The 19265-nt window shown below is 41.3% G+C and overlaps 1 long non-coding RNA gene across 1 annotated transcript in view; it reads right to left on the bottom strand.

Annotated features, from left to right (window-relative positions):
• The window catches only part of LOC142496503 (uncharacterized), a 46377-nt gene that overhangs the window by 15670 nt on the left and 11442 nt on the right, over positions 1-19265 (bottom strand). The window contains exon 3 of the long non-coding RNA XR_012802023.1: positions 3156-3222. This is a non-coding gene — a long non-coding RNA (uncharacterized LOC142496503). The remainder of the gene's footprint in view (positions 1-3155; positions 3223-19265) is intronic.

Here is a 19265-nt window from a genome sequence, read left to right as displayed (position 1 = left end):
TGGAGCAGGAGATCTTGAGCTATCTGTGTTGTTGTTGAGACCAGGACAGGCTTTTGAGTTCTGTTAAGGTAGTTCTTCTTGGGTACTCAGCGCCTCCAGCTGTAGTGGGCTCCAGAGTGCTCCGGATATCAGCCCCCACCACGGTATCCTTCTCCCCCCCTGTCCAATGACTGACACTCAGACAGGGGGATATATTAGAACCAGGATCATTTATTAGCAGCATATTATACAGCCACTGCCACTCTCCTAACAGTGCTGTACAGTCTTTGAAGTCCCAGACTTCTAGAGGATGCCTACCCCGATAATAGAGGTAATGAGTCTTGATGTTCCCAGGCCTGCGCCTCGGGTGGGCAAGCTCATCCTCGCAATGGGAGAGACTGACAGCCCATGCTCTCTCCTTTCTCGCGCTGCCTTTGTGCTTTTTGCATTATTCGGATCTCTCCTTTCTCTCCAGAGCAAGACTGAAACTACATTGGAATACTCCCCTGATTAAGGTTCAGAGGGGGTGGGCTCAGGGTCCAGGTCTATACTGATAGGCTTACCCAGGCCATGAGTCACCACCTCAACTCTGTCCATCACAGAGGAGCCTGCAGGGAGGTCAAAAGCCCACTGATTAACCTGTTAATGCCCTGAACTTATTAGGGACTTACATAGCAGGGGGAAAGACAGGTAGAATAGACTCACCATGTTATACTACTTATTGAGGTTTAGTGAATAAGCCCCCAAATTTACTTTTAATTTGACACATTTTCACAATTGATCTATTTGGTTATGTTGAATAATATTTCCCTGTGCTTTGATAAATGTATTACTTTTCTTAATGCATATCTCAGACACTATCGAAACAGCCAGCGGATTACTATGGACTTCAATGCAACATTTTGAAGACAAGGTGTTCATTATACCAACATGATTGTAACTGTGAAAGCTCCCTCCTCCGGTATTCTCTCATTTCTCATACTTGGGTTCCTTACTTCTCGCCACCAAGGTATTTTTAGTCACTGTGGGAGTACGCAGTTCTTCAAAACAGAATTCGGGGACAACTCAAATTAATAATGTAGAGCGCTCCATGAAGGTAACCCTGATTTATTTGAATTCCAATTACTTTCATGCAGCTATTTAGTAAATAACTGTTGTTCTCCCTCTACACTGCTCTAGTCCAATGGCTCTACCTCTGCAATTATTCAGGACCTGTGACCCTTTGCCTGAGGGCTGCCATTAGCCTACTGACCCATGCATGATAATTGATAGATGGCAATCTGCTCATCACATTTAAGGCAGCGACAATTAATACAAATATATTTGATACATTTTTTATCACCTGATACATTTCTGTGTTCTTTGGCTTTGATTATTTGTTCCATTTTCGCATATTCCTTTTTTACAGTGCACAGCAGTAGATGTTTATAGTCTAATACGTACATAGTAATTTAGTTCTTAAACATTATATTTCAGAAATACATTGGAATGAAAGACTGTGAGGAGCATGTACTGTATACTCTTGTGTTTGTGTTGTATGTTTAACAGCCGGCAAAATGCATGCTTCTAAATACATGGTTGTTGCAGACTGTAATTGAATATACATGTAGTAATCTAAAATGCAAGGTACAGCAAAGCATTGGTTTCAAACTTGTTTCTTTCTACAGTTTAAGAAATAAGAAATCTTGATAGCAAAGACACATAAAAATGCTGAATTCCCCTAATAACGCAAAACATGCCAGCATAATGACATTAATTACTTTCACAAACTACATTTTTCTTTATTCATTCGCAAAGACAGATGACTTTTACAAATTGGATTAGCAGAATCCTTATGAGACATTCCAAATGTGGTTAGTCCGTGTGCAAGACAAGAAAAACTGTCACATCTTTGTTGCTTCTCAAAATAGGTGTAAGGATTTTATACACAAAAAAAGACACAAACAAATTCAGAAATGTGCCATTTTCTTCCCAACGTGGGACCTGGAGCTCTTACAAACATAATTGGCACTATAACACGTCCTTAAGAGCAAACACTGCATTTCATCTCCCTACAATTGCATAAAGTCCTTACTTCTGGGGCACATTTTATCTAGAATATCTTTGTTTTATTCGGTGTAAATGTAACACAGTTGGTGTAACATAAAGATAGCGCGAGTTGCTATATACAGTATGTGGCATATGGAAAATGTTTTTTATTCATCAAAACACTAAGTTAAAGGAGCAATTCATGCGCATTTTGTATTTACTGTATTATTTTTTTAACATAGGTTTGAAGCAGGGGGTCTCCGGAGTTGAACCCCATTCATTTCAGCTCCTGGGACCTTCTGCTTCTGGAGATACAGACCTCCAAAGAGGGTGCCGGTATATCGGCAAAGTTTTAAGCCCTCAGTCACATGGGCCAATAGGAAGCCTCACCACATTATGTCACAGCTTCCTATTGGCCCGCAGGGAGTGGGAGCTTAGAAAAGCGGCCTTTACATTAACCCTGCTTGCCAAGCTAGAGTGGCTACCGGTTCCCCTTATAAAGGTCTGTATCTCTGGAAATAGGGGGGCCACGAAGCTGAAATGAATGGGTTTGAGCTCCGGAGACCCCCCTGCTTCAAATCTATGTTATAATAGAAAAAATAAAAATAAAAAAAGCAGCGCATGGATTGCTGCTTTAAAGGAGCAGTTCCTTCTACTTGTTTTTTTTATTTAATTTTTTAGCCCCTGCTTTTTTTTTTTTTTTTTACTGTGTGGGATCCGGGGATTTCTTGAGCCAAACATCACTATTATCATCTCCGGGAAACCCATGATTCCCGAGGTAAATAGCAGTGAAATTACTGGTTCAAATCTCCCTCAGGGGAAACACAATGGCTGCCAAATCTTGGGCCCATAGAAATCTGCAAGAGAATCGGTTGTGGCTTCCTATTGGAAGGCAGATAGGGAGACTGCTGCACACCAAAAACAATAAAATAAATAAATTAGATCAAAAATACCGGTGCTCCTGGTTCAGGATTCTCTGTGATTATCCAATATTCAACGGAAGGTATAAAGAACAGGGCTCCACGGATTTCAAATACACGATTTATTGCCAAAAGAATGACGTGACGTTTCGGCCATACATGATGACCTTTATCAAAAGCCTATTGGAAGGCCATTTAAAAACCAGGGAGTAATACCTGTAACTTTACCTATTAGTATCTTGGGAGCCCGGGGGTTCCGGAGCTGACAATAGTGCGGTTCAGCCTGGTTCCAATCCTGTAATTAAAAACGGGGGTTAGTTAGGGTGGATTGACAATTTTATATGCACTCAAAGCTGTAGTTAATATGCCACAATCTCAAATTACAAAGGGACCTGCTGTTTTGACATAGCAAAGAAATGCTTTATGTAAAGATTTCAAATTATTTACATATTTAAATGTTAAATCTGGTTTTAACAATGCCAGGTCTGGTATTTACATTTCTACAGTTTAGCTTGAATATATCAATGCGACAGATCATGTTCTTTGACAGTTGTCTTGTAACGATTTCCTGTGTGTATTTGACATATATATTTATACAGTGTGTATGTATATACAGTGTATATATATATATATATATATATATATATATATATAGTGTGATTCACATTGGTTTAATATACAGTAGGCGCTACTTCATATTTTATTTTTCTCACTGTTTTTATATATATATATATATATATATATATATATATATATATATACACACACACATTTATATATATATATATATATATATATATATATATATATATATATATATACACATATACATATACATACATACATATATATATATATTTTAATTTTTTTTAAAGTTATGGTGGGTGAAAAAAGGCGACAGAAAACCTCCACCGTTGTATCACAAAGAAGAACACAAGAAGTCTCAATAATGAGCACTCAAATTATCCCTAGAAAATATTCACTTTAATGTCTTTAATTATAACAAACTTAAAACATAATTAAAACAAAAAGAGCGTTACCCCAAAGTAGACAAGGTAAGTGCATATCATATACTGCAAAGGCATAGATCTGAACCTTAACACTAATATCAGACTAATGCAATGAAGGTATAAGGTGAGAGCCCAGGGAAGCAAGTTCCCTGGGTCATCAAGACCGGCTGGTCAAAAATATGATAAATGACCTGAAGGACACACTATTAATAACACTGATCTAATATCACATGCAAACCACACATGCTGCAGACTGTTAATCACAAGACTGTGACCAGCCCAAAGATAATTGAAGAGCTTACGTATGTCTGTGAAAAAGAACTGAATAGATATAGTCCGTTCTCAATGTGCAATGAAGAAATGACAAGATACACCCAATAACATGAAATAATGTCCTGGTAGATCCAATATTGAAAAATATCCGAGTATCAAAATAATACATTAAGTCCGTCCAAAACAAGAAACAAAGAAGTCCAGAGCAACATCCAATGTGACAAAAATACACAGTGAAATACCTATATATCTTTTGAAAAAAGGGTCATTTAGTTAACCCTTTGGCCAAAGCGTTATTGTTTGGACCTGCGATATTATGGTCATGCCTTGAAAGTGGCTCGCAGGCTTATACGCCCAGCGTTGCTGAAATGTTCATTCCCTTCCACGTTGCGTCACTGAAGCTTGCCCAATTGCCAGCAGTTCCCATCAGCGCAATCAGGGATTCGCAGAGATTTCTCCGTTCTGCTCATCATCCGCTACAACTGCGCAATGTCGACCTGCGGCATCAGCCATCAACCCACGAAGTGAGGACAAAAGATGCAGCCGAGGTCCCAGAGCTGATACACTGGTGCTGCAACGCAATTACATCAGGGGCAGCATACCATCATAGTCGGTGCAGTAAAGATAAACTGCATAAGCCATTTCCTCAAGTGAATAGAAGACAAAAATTAAAGAGTGAGAACATTGTAAAAGCATACGAACACACCACTGATAAAAAGGAAGAATCTAAGGATGTATATAAACTTCCCTAAAGTATGGGCCCACTCAATATTGATAGACTAAAAAAAAAAGATCTATACGATGGACAAATCTAATGATATAAAAATATCAAACACACAAAACCCCAGGAAGCTCTTTTTGGGAACCCCTGAGCCCCCACAACATATATATGTATGTAAGTGTAAAAAAGTAGAGCTATTGAGCGTGGCAAGTGTATACCTCAAGCGACAGAGAAGCCCAATGCTACATCCAATTCCCTTGAAAAAGGGTCATTTAGTTTAACCCTTTGGCCAAAACATTGTAAGCCTGTGAGCCACGACAAGGCAGACCCAGTTCACAGTTTCTAACACTACCAGATAAAATACTAATATACCTCTATTAAGATTAAAATTCTCATTTACCTCTATTAGGAGTGAGAAAGACCAACATTGGATCTATATCCAGTAAAATGAAAAGGACCTGCTGACTTGGGAAGGTGGGAGGGGCGGGCTTAAAACCTGGGAAGGAGTGGCCACTAACCTCCAGCTGAGACAGCTGAAAATAAGTTAAACAACACACAGAAACCCAGCACGTCATTTGATGCCACACATAGTGAAGGGGAGGGGGCGCGAGCACCGGAGGACAAGAGGCAGGGGGCGCAATGGCAAAAGTTTGCGCATCCCTGCCTTAAGGCATTGATCGCCTATAGACTGCGCACGCGACAGCACGAGGGGGCGCGCAGTACACGAGGAATCAGTTCAATCTGATTCCTTGGCGCAACGGTCAGGTCACGTTAGCAGTTCGCCCAATGAGGGCGAACCAGCTCCGTGACGTCACAGACATGCCCCCTAGACACACACCCCCACGGCGCATCTACCTTGGCCACAAAATGCTCCCTCTTAATGCGGGTGACGGTCTTCTGTTGCATGGACGCAGCCTTAGTAACATAGTTGTTGAGATTTAAAAAAAAAAAAAAAAACCTTTGTATATAGTAGATATTTATATTAAGCAGGAAAACTATAGTATTTTTCTGAACGCATAATCAATCATGTCATATCATTCAATGCTTCCTAATTCTGATGTTTTATAGACGTAAGTTGTATTTCTGTTGGAGGTGAAAAACAATATAATACAGCTAAAAACTGCTGTTCTGAAATGCTTTACCATAACAGCATTGGGGACAATGTATCAACATATGGGAAAATTTGCTTTACGACACCCTGCCAAGTGTTGTTCAGACATCAAATGTAATATTAATACACATTAAAGGTAGAAAAATGGCGAGAAGAGAAATCCAAATTTCATGCATCATGCATATAGTATGTATTTCACTCTGTCTACCTTAACTTCTCACATAAACACTCCCCAAATCACAATCTGACACAAATGTAGCAAAAATATACTGACACAATATAAAAAATGTGCTGCAAAATGACTCCCATTCCACACCAACCAAGACATATAAGTAAGTGCTCTTCTGCATATTCACTGTCTGTGCTGTTGTATATTCGACTAAACTAGAGTAAGGGAACTGAATTCAGTGATTGTGTCCATGCAATCAGCCCTACTGCATTTAATGAATAACTCCCTCACAGTCTAAAACCTGAGTCGCACGTTCCATGCAAATTGTAACTACACTTATTGTAGCCCAAAAAGGATTTCATATTCTTTACTGAAGCATCAGTATCAAATTAAATAAATGTTTGATGCCTTTGACACGAGTAGATAAGGTAAATTCAAGTTTAAATTATGCTAAAAATTGAAGAAGAAAAAATTACAAGTATCATGTTACTTTTCCCATGAACTTTTAATTCCGGCCTACACTATAGCCTATGCAGTCCCACATCACCATCTGATTAAACTGATGCTACAGAACGCAGATTTATAAAATCAACAAAAAGTGATGCATACTTTATTCATCTAGTATATGGGAATAACCCAAAGACACAGTGTATCAAAAAAAACCTACGTGCAATGACTAAAAACAATGTTCACCTATGGTAAACAAAAAATATATATTGTGTGAAAAAGAAATCCACTATTACTCATAAGTCATAAATTCTGCACCGAGGATGATCCAATTACATGCATAACTTGATTTTGTAAAGTTTTCCGTGTGGCCATTTTTAAATGTGAAAGTCCAAAAGTACATTCTTTACTCTGGACACTTTGTGATGACATTTTGGAAGAGTACATCAGTCTGTGGGGCCTGGCAAAACCCAGACTTCTAATTGTAATCTATTCTCTGTTCATTTAAAAGCAAGTGTTGTGAAGACTATCTATTTCTTTCTAGATTTTATAAATAAAAAATGGAGAGAAACTATATTAAAAATACATGAGAAATTATAGATAGTTACATTTTGTATTAAAAAATTTGCTTTGAAGTTCTCTTCAAGCTGTAATAGAAATAACTCAATTAACACAACATAATACATAGGGGAAAAAACACGGTTATGCCACTTACCTGGATTCTAGCAATTGCATTGATGTGGAAGGAATAGTTTCAGCAACAAGAGTGGTGACCTGGAAAGTTACAAAATAGTGTAGAATATGTAGAAAAGAGACTCAGGCAAAGTAAAGAAAGAAAGCTGCTTGTTTTTTTCCCTCAAGGATAAAACATATGCCTGTGATTATACACCTGTCTGATCTGCCATTAATTTGAACTGACAATTATGACATTCTGCTTAGGATAGCTTTTCTCGCATTCTTTGTGAAGTTTGGCAGGGAGAACAGGCTGAAAAGTAAAACATTATCTAAGTCTTCTTTCTAAAAAAGGGCGGGACTTGATTTTGCATGCCATGATCCTCTGGGACCTTTTACTCTAGTAATCACAAATATATAATAATAATAACTTTATTTCATGTAGTGCTTTTCTCCCATTGGAACACAAAGCGCTTCACAATTACAGTATAATTCGCGGTACACAGCACATACTGTAGGAATTTTTACAGACACAGTTCCTGCCCAGATGAGTTTATATACACATACCATATCCATGTAAATAAAGATACATAATTTAGATGAATATGGCCATTTCATTAAATAGGTAATAAAAAATACATTCATTCAGCACTCTAGTTTCCCAGGATGACTGTAACGTTCATAAATATGATTTCGAGCAGCATGCAGATTTAACAACTAAAGAATCTGTTGTATTTTATCAGCCATAGACCCACCATCATGGTTAACACATCACTAACACTTTAACATTGATGTGATGCAACATGTACATCTGCCCACTTTTGACTAATGTGACTTTCACTTTCAAGATCAAACACCAAAATGCATTAATGGTGCTCTGTGAATATCCTACCAGCTCACCGGGAACTATTTTTTGAATGGGGATGCTGTACATACGAAATCAGTAGCATACAATACCATAATGTAAAAAATGTATAAACTCAGGGAGCGCTGCAAGCCTCTCTACTTCCAATCCCCATGCAGCTCACACACTATAAGGACTATAACTTACCTACCAACTAACTCAATGTCAGCAGTGTGACCTTGATCAAGTCCAGGTTTTATGTTCTCAATTGCTTGCCTGCAACCTTTGTATAATAGACTAAGGGCCCAATTCAATAAAGAGGGTCCGAAGGTGAGTTTAATCACAAACCAAATGCTCGCATGAAGAATTATTACCTGCCAGTGAACAGAAGGAAATGTATTGCATCCGAAATCATTTCCATTCCATTACTGTGCAGGTGGTTTGTGAAGCAACACGTGAATTCTGAATGTGGTAGTCAAGTATTCGGCGTCATGCCATGATTCCTATATAATGGGACATGGGAGGGTAGTTGGCTCTTGGGTAAGTAACAATTTAAACAAACTGAAACGCAGTTTCATATATATACTTGTACACAAATAGACAGACAGAACCCCTGTAGATAGCACTCTGATCCAGTATGAATTGGTGATTTACTTAAAATATCTTTATTAAATGACAATGTCGTTAAAATATTGGGGTTTAAAACAATGATTAAATGATACCAAGTGTTACTAACTCTTGGAATAAGTGTATCCAGAGGAGTATGTATTGGTATGTTAATATCCAGTGTTGGGATATTCACTGGCCCTAGTATTCCTCATATGGAGTGAATGGGCTAGAGGTCTATGCTGATGGAACGGCAGTTTAGGACCACATATGTAGTGCCCCAGTAATGGCTTGTGATTACCATAGCCTTGACAAAGCACTCGCGAAACGCGCGCGTCGGCAACATGTGACCACGTGCACGCGCGGAGCCCGAGTTCATGGACACTGACTCTGTGTGATTTAAAAAGTCAGCGTGGCTCAGCTCGTGTACATTAATGGACTGTTTTTGGACCTAACGGGATCGTCCAATCAGGATCGGCATACAGTATATCTGGCAGCTAAATATAATATCAATTTAGGAAGCCTGAATGCTAATCTCCTACCACAGTATTAAGCTCATAGGGTACAATATATAGAGCAAAACGGCACCCTATCCAGCAATTAACCTCTGGAGTGCCAGACCATCACCACATATGAGGAGCACTGCACCAACTAGGGGAAGGTCTTTTACAGCTGACCGGTATATTAACCCTATAAGGAGCAGTACTCAGCTGACAACTCGGTATTTGTCTATACAGGAGTTTCAGCAGTGCTATAACAGTTACCAGTAATCTGTCCATATATACTAGTGTTTACTCTAGACCTGTTACTACACACCTGGGGTTCACACGTGTTAAGCACTACCAACTTGCACTAACATACCACCATCTATATAAGCTGGTGATAGCAACACATCTTTAGGTGCACTTTGACCTAGATTTGCCCAAACAAGTCTATAATGTACCATTAGCTGCAGTACGCAAGCAGCAAAGTACAGGTCCTATTAACCAGTGCATCTACTAGTATTTCATTACTGGGGCACTACATATGTGGTCCTAAACTGCCGTTCCATCAGCATAGACCTCTAGCCCAGCGTTTCCCAAATGGTGGGTCGCGACCCGGCACCGGGTCACGGAAGCAAAATTGCCGGGTCGCAGCGAGGTTGGCCGCGGCTTCCCCCACTCCCTCCCTCCTTGCGGCGTCCCCCCCTGCCTCCTTGCGGCATCCCCCCTTCCCTCCTTGCGGCGGCCCGAGGTGAGGTGCGGGACAGTGCTGAAGTGGTTTCAGGCTGCTACCGCTGGGGTGTCAACGGTGATTCGCTGACTCTGGCTCCTACTGCAGCCCCGCATCATGATGTTGCCGCCCATGACATGCTCCGTCCCCCACAGGACACGATGCCCGGCATGATAGGAGGTAGGAAGTGGTAGCGGGGGCGCACCTGTGCCTCCGTTCCTGGCGCTCCCGTCCCCTTGGTGCGGGTGCAGGAGATGGGTGCGGGATTTAAGCGCGGGGGTAGGCAGTGATGGCTGCATGGTCGCTGGCTGGCAGGGGGAGGCAGGGAGCCTCCTGCTCGGATCGCAGGCCTTTCCTCTCTCCCCCGCCCCCCCCCTCTCCAGTCACTCACATCCGTCGCTGCCTCTGTGTGTGTGTGTGTGAATAGGGGAGTGTGTGTGTGTGTGTGTATAGGGGAGAGAAAGTGTGTGTATCTGTGTGGGTGTGTCAGTGGGTGTGTGTATAGAGGTGTGGGTGTGTGTGTGTGTGTGTGTGTGTGTGTGTGTGTGTGTGTGTGTGTGTGTGTGTGTGTGTGTGTGTGTGTGTGTGTGTGTGTGTGTGTGTAGGGGAGCGAGTGTGTGTGTAAGTGTGTCTATAGGGGAGTGTGTGTGTAGAGGAGAGAGAGAGTGGTGTGTGTGGTGTAGGTGTGTGTGTAGGGGAGAGAGAGTGTGTGTGTGTCTGTGTGTGTGTGTGTGTGTGTATGTATCAGTGTGTGTGTGTGTGGGTGTATCTGTGTGTGGGTGCATCTGTGTGTGGGTGTATCTGTGTGTGGGTGTATCTGTGTGTGGGTGTATCTGTGTGTGGGTGTATCTGTGTGTGGGTGTATCTGTGTGTGTGTATCAGTGGGTGTGTGTATAGGGGAGAGAGTGTATGTGTGTATCAGTGGCTAGGTGTGTGTATAGGGGAGAGAGAGAGAGAATGTGTGTTTGTGTGTGTGTATATATAGGGGAGTGTATCAGTGGCTGTGTGTGTGTGTGTGTGTATGTATCTGTGTGTGTGCATGTATCTGTATGTATCTGTGTGTGTGTATGTATCTCTGTGTGTGTATGTATCTGTGTGTGTGTGTATTGGGGAGAGAGTTTGTGTATGTATCTTTGTGTGTTTGTGTGTTTGTGTGTGTGTATGTATCTGTGTGTGTGTATGTATCTGTGTGTGTATGTATCTTTGTGTGTATGTATCTTTGTGTGTGTGTGTTTCAGACACAGCCACTGTGTGTATCAGTTGCTGTGTGTGTGTCTGTGCAGGCCAGCAGTGTCTTTGTCTGTGTGGGTGTCTGTGCGTGGTCAGTGTCTGTGTTGGTCTGTCTGTGTGAGTGTCTGTAGGTCAGTGACTGTGTGCGTCTGTGCAGGTCAGAGAGAGAATAGAGGGGATTGGTAGAATATATGAAATCGGTATGGACATTCATACTGTAACTGTTTTATTTTACCTATAGGCGATAACATTTTTAGTGGGTCACGAAGGAGAAGTTCAAAAATAACCGGGTCACGGAAAAAAAAGTTTGGGATACGCTGCTCTAGCCCATTCACTCCATATGAGGAATACTAGGGCCAGTGAATATCCCAACACTGGATATTAACATACCAATACATACTCCTCTGGATACACTTATTCCATGAGTTAGTAACACTTGGTATCATTTAATCATTGTTTTAAACCCCAATATGTTAACGACATTGTCATTTAATAAAGATATTTTAAGTAAATCACCAATTCATACTGGATCAGAGTGCTATCTACAGGGGTTCTGTCTGTCTATTTGTGTACTAGATTATATGCCCCTTGCAGCACCATTTCCTCTGTTTACAATTAAGCTGAAGCGGGGGTAAATCATAAGTATATAATCATATATATACTTATTAGGTTTGGTGGTGAAATGGAACACACACTGTATTTGTTAAGGAGTTTCAGCAATTATTGGGTATGCGGGTAGAGTGTGTATGTGGGGGGGAATTAGTGTGTTTGTGTATTGGGGGGAATGAGTGTGTGTTGGGGGATGAGTGTGTGTGTGGGGGGAAGAGAATGGGTGTGTGTGTGGGGGGAGGAGAGTGTATGTGTGAGAAGAAGGGAATGAGAGTGTGCGGGGAGGAAAGACTGAGAATGAAGGAAGGCCTTTTATGGTTTAATTATTGTAAAGTGTATTAAGGTATTGCTTGATGTTAACAGTACGTTTCCTACTTTGTATGCTAGGTGACTGTAGAGGGAGAGGGGGTTGGCCCGGTATTAAAGGGGTTGCACCCCATATGGCCACCCCGTGACCTCACCAGGGAGGCAAGGGGTTAACTGGACTGTGGTCCAGGAAGGTGGTTTACACCTTGTCATGTCATGAAAATGTATGTTCCCCTGTTCCATTATAATCCTGTATTTTAAAGATGTTTTAAAAAGCATTTCTGTATCTCCAGTTCTGGTGGTCGCAGAGAGTTGATATTTGGCCAATATGTGGAGTCACTGTAGGCATTAAGAACTGGCAAATTTCGACCCACTGAGCTCACCAGAATGGAACTTATTAATATGTGTCGATATTAAAGTGTATATGTATGGTATTTTGGATCTGCCCTGAAAATGCAGACACCATCTGCTATGCTAATAGGTCATGAAGGGCAGCTGGTTGATTGAGCCTAAGCACTGTGATCAAAAGTTAACTGCCTGATTGTTTACACTAAGTATTAATCAACAGATCAAGTACTAATCAACAGACTCTGCCACCCTAATTGTTACCTGAGGGTGGAGAATCATCAAACTGGAGTGGTTTGTAAGTGTTATGTCGACACCTACAAACAATGCAGATACTTCATTTGATAGACTGGTCGTCACCCCTGATTTAATTATGGGGCTACCCATAGAGTTTTTTTTAAAACCAGAGACAGAACATAAAACACAGACAAAGCTCAGTTTTTAGCACATCCAGTGAGACTCATACACGGTACAGTGCCTAAATATATACGTATAAATATCTAATAAGTAAAATGGTCTTTTAGTTTGACATTTTTGGCCAAAATTGTTGTAAGCCCCTGAGCCAACGCCAAGGCAGACCACATATCAGGGGTCCCTAACGCTAATATAAATTCTTAATAACCTGTGTAATAACAGGAAGAATGATTTATAGTAAATCTGTCAATATTAGTTGCAAAGTTCTGAGTCTGACTGAAGCTTTTATTAACCTGTACATTACCAGGAAAAGCACTCTGTATTAGAGATGTCACAGCCAAACTGCAAGCAGGCAAGTTCCCCTGAGTGGAAGATGCTATGGAGTGAGCCCATAACCATTTAAATGTGGGAGGGGGTGAGCTTAAATTAGGAAGGAGGTTGCCACCCTCCAATCAGCCATGACTAGCTGGACAAGAATTGTAAAACATACTGGACACCTAACAAGCTCCTATTGAACCCCCAAAATGACCACAACATATATATAAGCATATGAGTGTCACAGAGGAGTGCTACTGAGCATGGCAATATATATTTTAAAACCAGAGACAGAACATAAAACACAGACAAAGCTCAGTTTTTAGCACATCCAGTGAGACTCATACACGGTACAGTGCCTAAATATATACGTATAAATATCTAATAAGTAAAATGGTCTTTTAGTTTGACAACCTCCTTCCTAATTTAAGCTCACCCCCTCCCACATTTAAATGGTTATGGGCTCACTCCATAGCATCTTCCACTCAGGGGAACTTGCCTGCTTGCAGTTTGGCTGTGACATCTCTAATACAGAGTGCTTTTCCTGGTAATGTACAGGTTAATAAAAGCTTCAGTCAGACTCAGAACTTTGCAACTAATATTGACAGATTTACTATAAATCATTCTTCCTGTTATTACACAGGTTATTAAGAATTTATATTAGCGTTAGGGACCCCTGATATGTGGTCTGCCTTGGCGTTGGCTCAGGGGCTTACAACAATTTTGGCCAAAAATGTCAAACTAAAAGACCATTTTACTTATTAGATATTTATACGTATATATTTAGGCACTGTACCGTGTATGAGTCTCACTGGATGTGCTAAAAACTGAGCTTTGTCTGTGTTTTATGTTCTGTCTCTGGTTTTAAAATATATATTGCCATGCTCAGTAGCACTCCTCTGTGACACTCATATGCTTATATATATGTTGTGGTCATTTTGGGGGTTCAATAGGAGCTTGTTAGGTGTCCAGTATGTTTTACAATTCTTGTCCAGCTAGTCATGGCTGATTGGAGGGTGGCAACCTCCTTCCTAATTTAAGCTCACCCCCTCCCACATTTAAATGGTTATGGGCTCACTCCATAGCATCTTCCACTCAGGGGAACTTGCCTGCTTGCAGTTTGGCTGTGACATCTCTAATACAGAGTGCTTTTCCTGGTAATGTACAGGTTAATAAAAGCTTCAGTCAGACTCAGAACTTTGCAACTAATATTGACAGATTTACTATAAATCATTCTTCCTGTTATTACACAGGTTATTAAGAATTTATATTAGCGTTAGGGACCCCTGATATGTGGTCTGCCTTGGCGTTGGCTCAGGGGCTTACAACAATTTTGGCCAAAAATGTCAAACTAAAAGACCATTTTACTTATTAGATATTTATACGTATATATTTAGGCACTGTACCGTGTATGAGTCTCACTGGATGTGCTAAAAACTGAGCTTTGTCTGTGTTTTATGTTCTGTCTCTGGTTTTAAAATATATATTGCCATGCTCAGTAGCACTCCTCTGTGACACTCATATGCTTATATATATGTTGTGGTCATTTTGGGGGTTCAATAGGAGCTTGTTAGGTGTCCAGTATGTTTTACAATTCTTGTCCAGCTAGTCATGGCTGATTGGAGGGTGGCAACCTCCTTCCTAATTTAAGCTCACCCCCTCCCACATTTAAATGGTTATGGGCTCACTCCATAGCATCTTCCACTCAGGGGAACTTGCCTGCTTGCAGTTTGGCTGTGACATCTCTAATACAGAGTGCTTTTCCTGGTAATGTACAGGTTAATAAAAGCTTCAGTCAGACTCAGAACTTTGCAACTAATATTGACAGATTTACTATAAATCATTCTTCCTGTTATTACACAGGTTATTAAGAATTTATATTAGCGTTAGGGACCCCTGATATGTGGTCTGCCTTGGCGTTGGCTCAGGGGCTTACAACAATTTTGGCCAAAAATGTCAAACTAAAAGACCATTTTACTTATTAGATATTTATACGTATATATTTAGGCACTGTACCGTGTATGAGTCTCACTGGATGTGCTAAAAACTGAGCTTTGTCTGTGTTTTATGTTCTGTCTCTGGTTTTAAAATATATATTGCCATGCTCAGTAGCACTCCTCTGTGACACTCATATGCTTATATATATGTTGTGGTCATTTTGGGGGTTCAATAGGAGCTTGTTAGGTGTCCAGTATCCTACCCATAGAGTCCCAGTACACATGGGCTAATTAGCTGGGGGCATGGGTTAATCTGTGTCTCCACGTTAGGGATTGGATACAGATAATTGTTCACCAATAGTCTGTATTCAATGTTAAGAATAGGGTTATACAGGTATGTAAACTGTGTCAACCCTACAGTTTTTAGTTGTTCTTCTGATTCCACCTGGGATGTCACCGGATTGCTGGAGAATTGCTAGCTGATACTTCTCCATCCCCCAACCCTAAGTAAGTGTTACCTTCTTGCCTGTTAATTGTACTATATTGCTGTGTTCACCTTTTTTTAAGGAATAAATATATTTTATTATATCTAAGCCTCGTTCAGTTCAACCCAGATATTTGGTGTTCATTATATCTTGTCATAAGCTACCGTGACAGTGACCCAGGACATCAGGATGGGGCATGGCTTCTGACACTTGTGGCTAATTTTGTGAGGCATGTTCAGCCACTTGATCTGTAATAGAAAGGACATTTGAAGTGTAAAAGTATGTCAGAATATAGTGGCTTCCTGCATTCATCATAATATTGCAGTCACTAATTGCCTTACAGATGACATAGATGTTGATCTTGGTCACGACCCTGATGTACTATATCACCTGCTAGACCACAGGACGGCACTGTAAGCAGAAATAAACTCCATCCCTGCTCGCTCCCATAAAAATGAGAAACAACAAACAATAGTGGCACCACAAAAAAATATTTGTCTTTCTACCTCCTTTTCTCCCTGTCATTGACCACCTCTGCCATTGGAGACAGCAGCTGTAGGAGGTGGTACAGTATGAGGAGAGGTGCTGGGTGTAGCTGATGGATGTAATAGATTCTTGTCAATTTCCATTGTTCTGGCTGGATATCAGTATTGGTCCTGTGCTCCCTAGTCATCTGCTGGATGATCATGACAAGAGAGATAAAGATACCATTCATATCTTCCTCAGCACTTAGGATGGCTCTTTCAACAGTAATGAGTCCAGTAGATACAGTATACATATGTTGGCCTCTGACAGCACTTCCTGTCTCAAGGCTATAATCTGGGTTTAAGATGTGCCTAAATTACTCCTGTACCTCGAAGAGGTAGGTGAACTTCCATTTATTGTGGGAAAATCCCCCTGTGTTATTTGCGTAACAGGCTCGAGGTTGAATATTATCAGCCTGGTCTCCTGTTGTTGCTGATGAAGATATGGCTGCGGGTGTGGTTCCTGCTGAGTTTCATGCGACGGCTGTGATGCTGCTGCACAATGTTCCTGCCAGGTTTCTTGCTCCAATTAGTCACCAGGAGGTGGGCACTCTGATGGACTGTGACCTAAACAGTTTCTCATAATTCTCCACTACTTTAGAAACTAGCTCCTCATTCTCAGTGAACTTGGATTAGCACACACGTAATGAAGCAACAGCTGATATGCCACAAGGACCCTCACCAAGGTCTGACTATTGGGGGCATGACTGTTTCTTCCCTGTTTACCTGGCATGTCCTCCCTGTCCCATCTTAACACTCATGAGTATATGAACGATCACCATCACTCCTCCCCTCCATTTGTCCTACTCTCCTGTGAGTAGCTATGCTACACTGACCCACTACCCTTACTGATTAAGAACTACATACACATAGGAAGGCAGATAGAAGACAAACACATTAATTCCCCTAAAGGCCTACCCTAAACAAATCAATACACTAACAATACTCTAACACAGTTAGTTTCACTCACTAAGATCACCACACTCACTTACAGACAAATAGGTAGACTCAAAAAGAGCAAGTTTGACCTTGTCTCTCTAACTATTCCTCTGCCTTCCTCCTGCCTTTTGCCTCTAAACTCCTTGAGCGCCTTATATTCTCTCGCATCCCCCATTTTCTCATCTCCTATTCTCTCCTAGATCCTATACAATCTTGCTTCCACACTGCTCACTCCACCGAAACAGCCCTCACCAAAATAACGAATGACCTCCATGCTACCAAAGACCAAGGTCATTACACCTTGCTTATATAACTCGACCTCTCTGCAGCCTTTGATACTGTGGACCACCCTCTTTTCCTTCACATTTTCCATACTCATGGTATCCGAATAAAGCTCTATCCTGGATTTCCTCTTACCTCCAATCGTACTTTCAGTGTCTTGATTTCTATCACCTCCTCTTCCATCAATCTCTCTATACCCCAGGGGTCTGTCCTTGGACCTCTTCTCTTTTCTTTTACACAATCTCTCTAGGTGACCTTATCAAATCTCTTGGGTTCAAATACTAACCACTATACACAAAAAATTACCTTTCAACCCCTGAACTTACACCTGCTATACAGATCAAAGTCTCTGAATGTCTCTGCTATATCATCCTTGATGGCCCTTCGCCAACTCAAACGTAACATGTCAAAGACGGAACCCTCATACTTCCTTCCAAACCTGGCTCTACTGCTCTACATTGCTGTTGGCAGAAGTGTGATACACCCCGTATCACAAGCACACTGCTTAGGTGTCACATTTGACTCTTCCCTCACATTCTCCTCTCACATTCACAATGTAGCTAAAACCTGTTGATTTTTCCTCCATACCATTGCAAAGATATTCCCTTTTCCTCTGTTGCTCTACTGCTGAAACTCTAACACAGGCCATCATTCTCTCCCGCTTCAACTATTGTTACCTTCTATTGTCCGGCCTTTCTGTCTCTCTACAATCTATCCTAAATGCTGCTTCAATGAAATTCCTCTCCTGGCATCCTATTAAATCCCGTATTACTTTCTAAATTGTCCTCCTCACTTTTAAGGCTTTACACTCTTCTGTCCCTCCTTACATCTCAGGCCTAATTTCTCGCTATACACCTACCCGACACTTTCGTTCTGCTCAAGGATGTATTCTGTCGACTCCTTTTCTATCTAAAGCCCTCTCCCACCTAAACCCTCTCACTGCCCCACACCTCTGAAATACCCTTCCCCTCAATATCTGACTAGCATTCTCTCTCATCCCCTTTAAGGCCCATCGTAAAACACACCTCTTCAATTAAGCATTTGGCTAGCTCCGTTGGCTGACACTATACATCTTATATGCATTTACCATGAACCCCTGCAGATGCACTTACCATAACACCCTCCTACGGTCTCTGTAAGTTCTCCCTACTTACCACTTAGATTGTAAGCTCTGCGAAGCACGTACTCCTTTTCCTAATGTCTACTTTTATGTATAAAGCGCTTATTCGTATTATGTCACTAGTAGCAGATTTCCCATTAGGCCAGGCCTAGGGCGTCAAAAAATGTCCGCCTCCATATACTTTTGCCGCACTCTCTGGCCTATTGGACCTAATGGGAAGTCATTTTATCTGTTGTGGCCGGCTCTTTACGTGCCGCCTTCCTCCCCTTTCTGAACTGCAGCGACATCACCAACGTGACGTCACGGCGTCTCGTTGCCATGGCAATGCGACGTTGCAGCGTCAAATGACGTTGCGTTCCCATGGCAACATGATGCCGTGCGACGTCACGTTGGTGACGTCAAATGACGCCGCGGTTCAATAGGTGGAGGGGGGCAGCAGGTAAAGGGGGCGGCCCCAACAGCTGTACCTAGGGCCGGCGGATTTTTAAATCCGCCGCTGTATTTCACGTATGTTACTGCTATAAATGTCTATGTACATGGATGGTGCTATAGAAATAAAGCTATATATACTACACAATGACAAATGAGTACTATCACACAGTGCCCAATACTCACTCACACATAGCTAAGACAAGGACAGAAGACATTGACCACTGAACACAATGTCAAACTCACAAACTGTAAATTCACTTACAGAAAGCTCTAGTCCTTGGGTGCGGTGTGTTGCATGCTCACTACCTCTCAACAGCGCTGCAAGGGAATGTGGC

The sequence above is a fragment of the Ascaphus truei genome, chromosome 6 (genome assembly GCF_040206685.1).
Source record: "Ascaphus truei isolate aAscTru1 chromosome 6, aAscTru1.hap1, whole genome shotgun sequence".
In the NCBI taxonomy this organism is placed as follows: Eukaryota; Metazoa; Chordata; class Amphibia; order Anura; family Ascaphidae; genus Ascaphus; species Ascaphus truei.
Note: the sequence above shows the minus strand (reverse complement) of the source record. Positions and strands in the feature narration are given on the sequence as shown.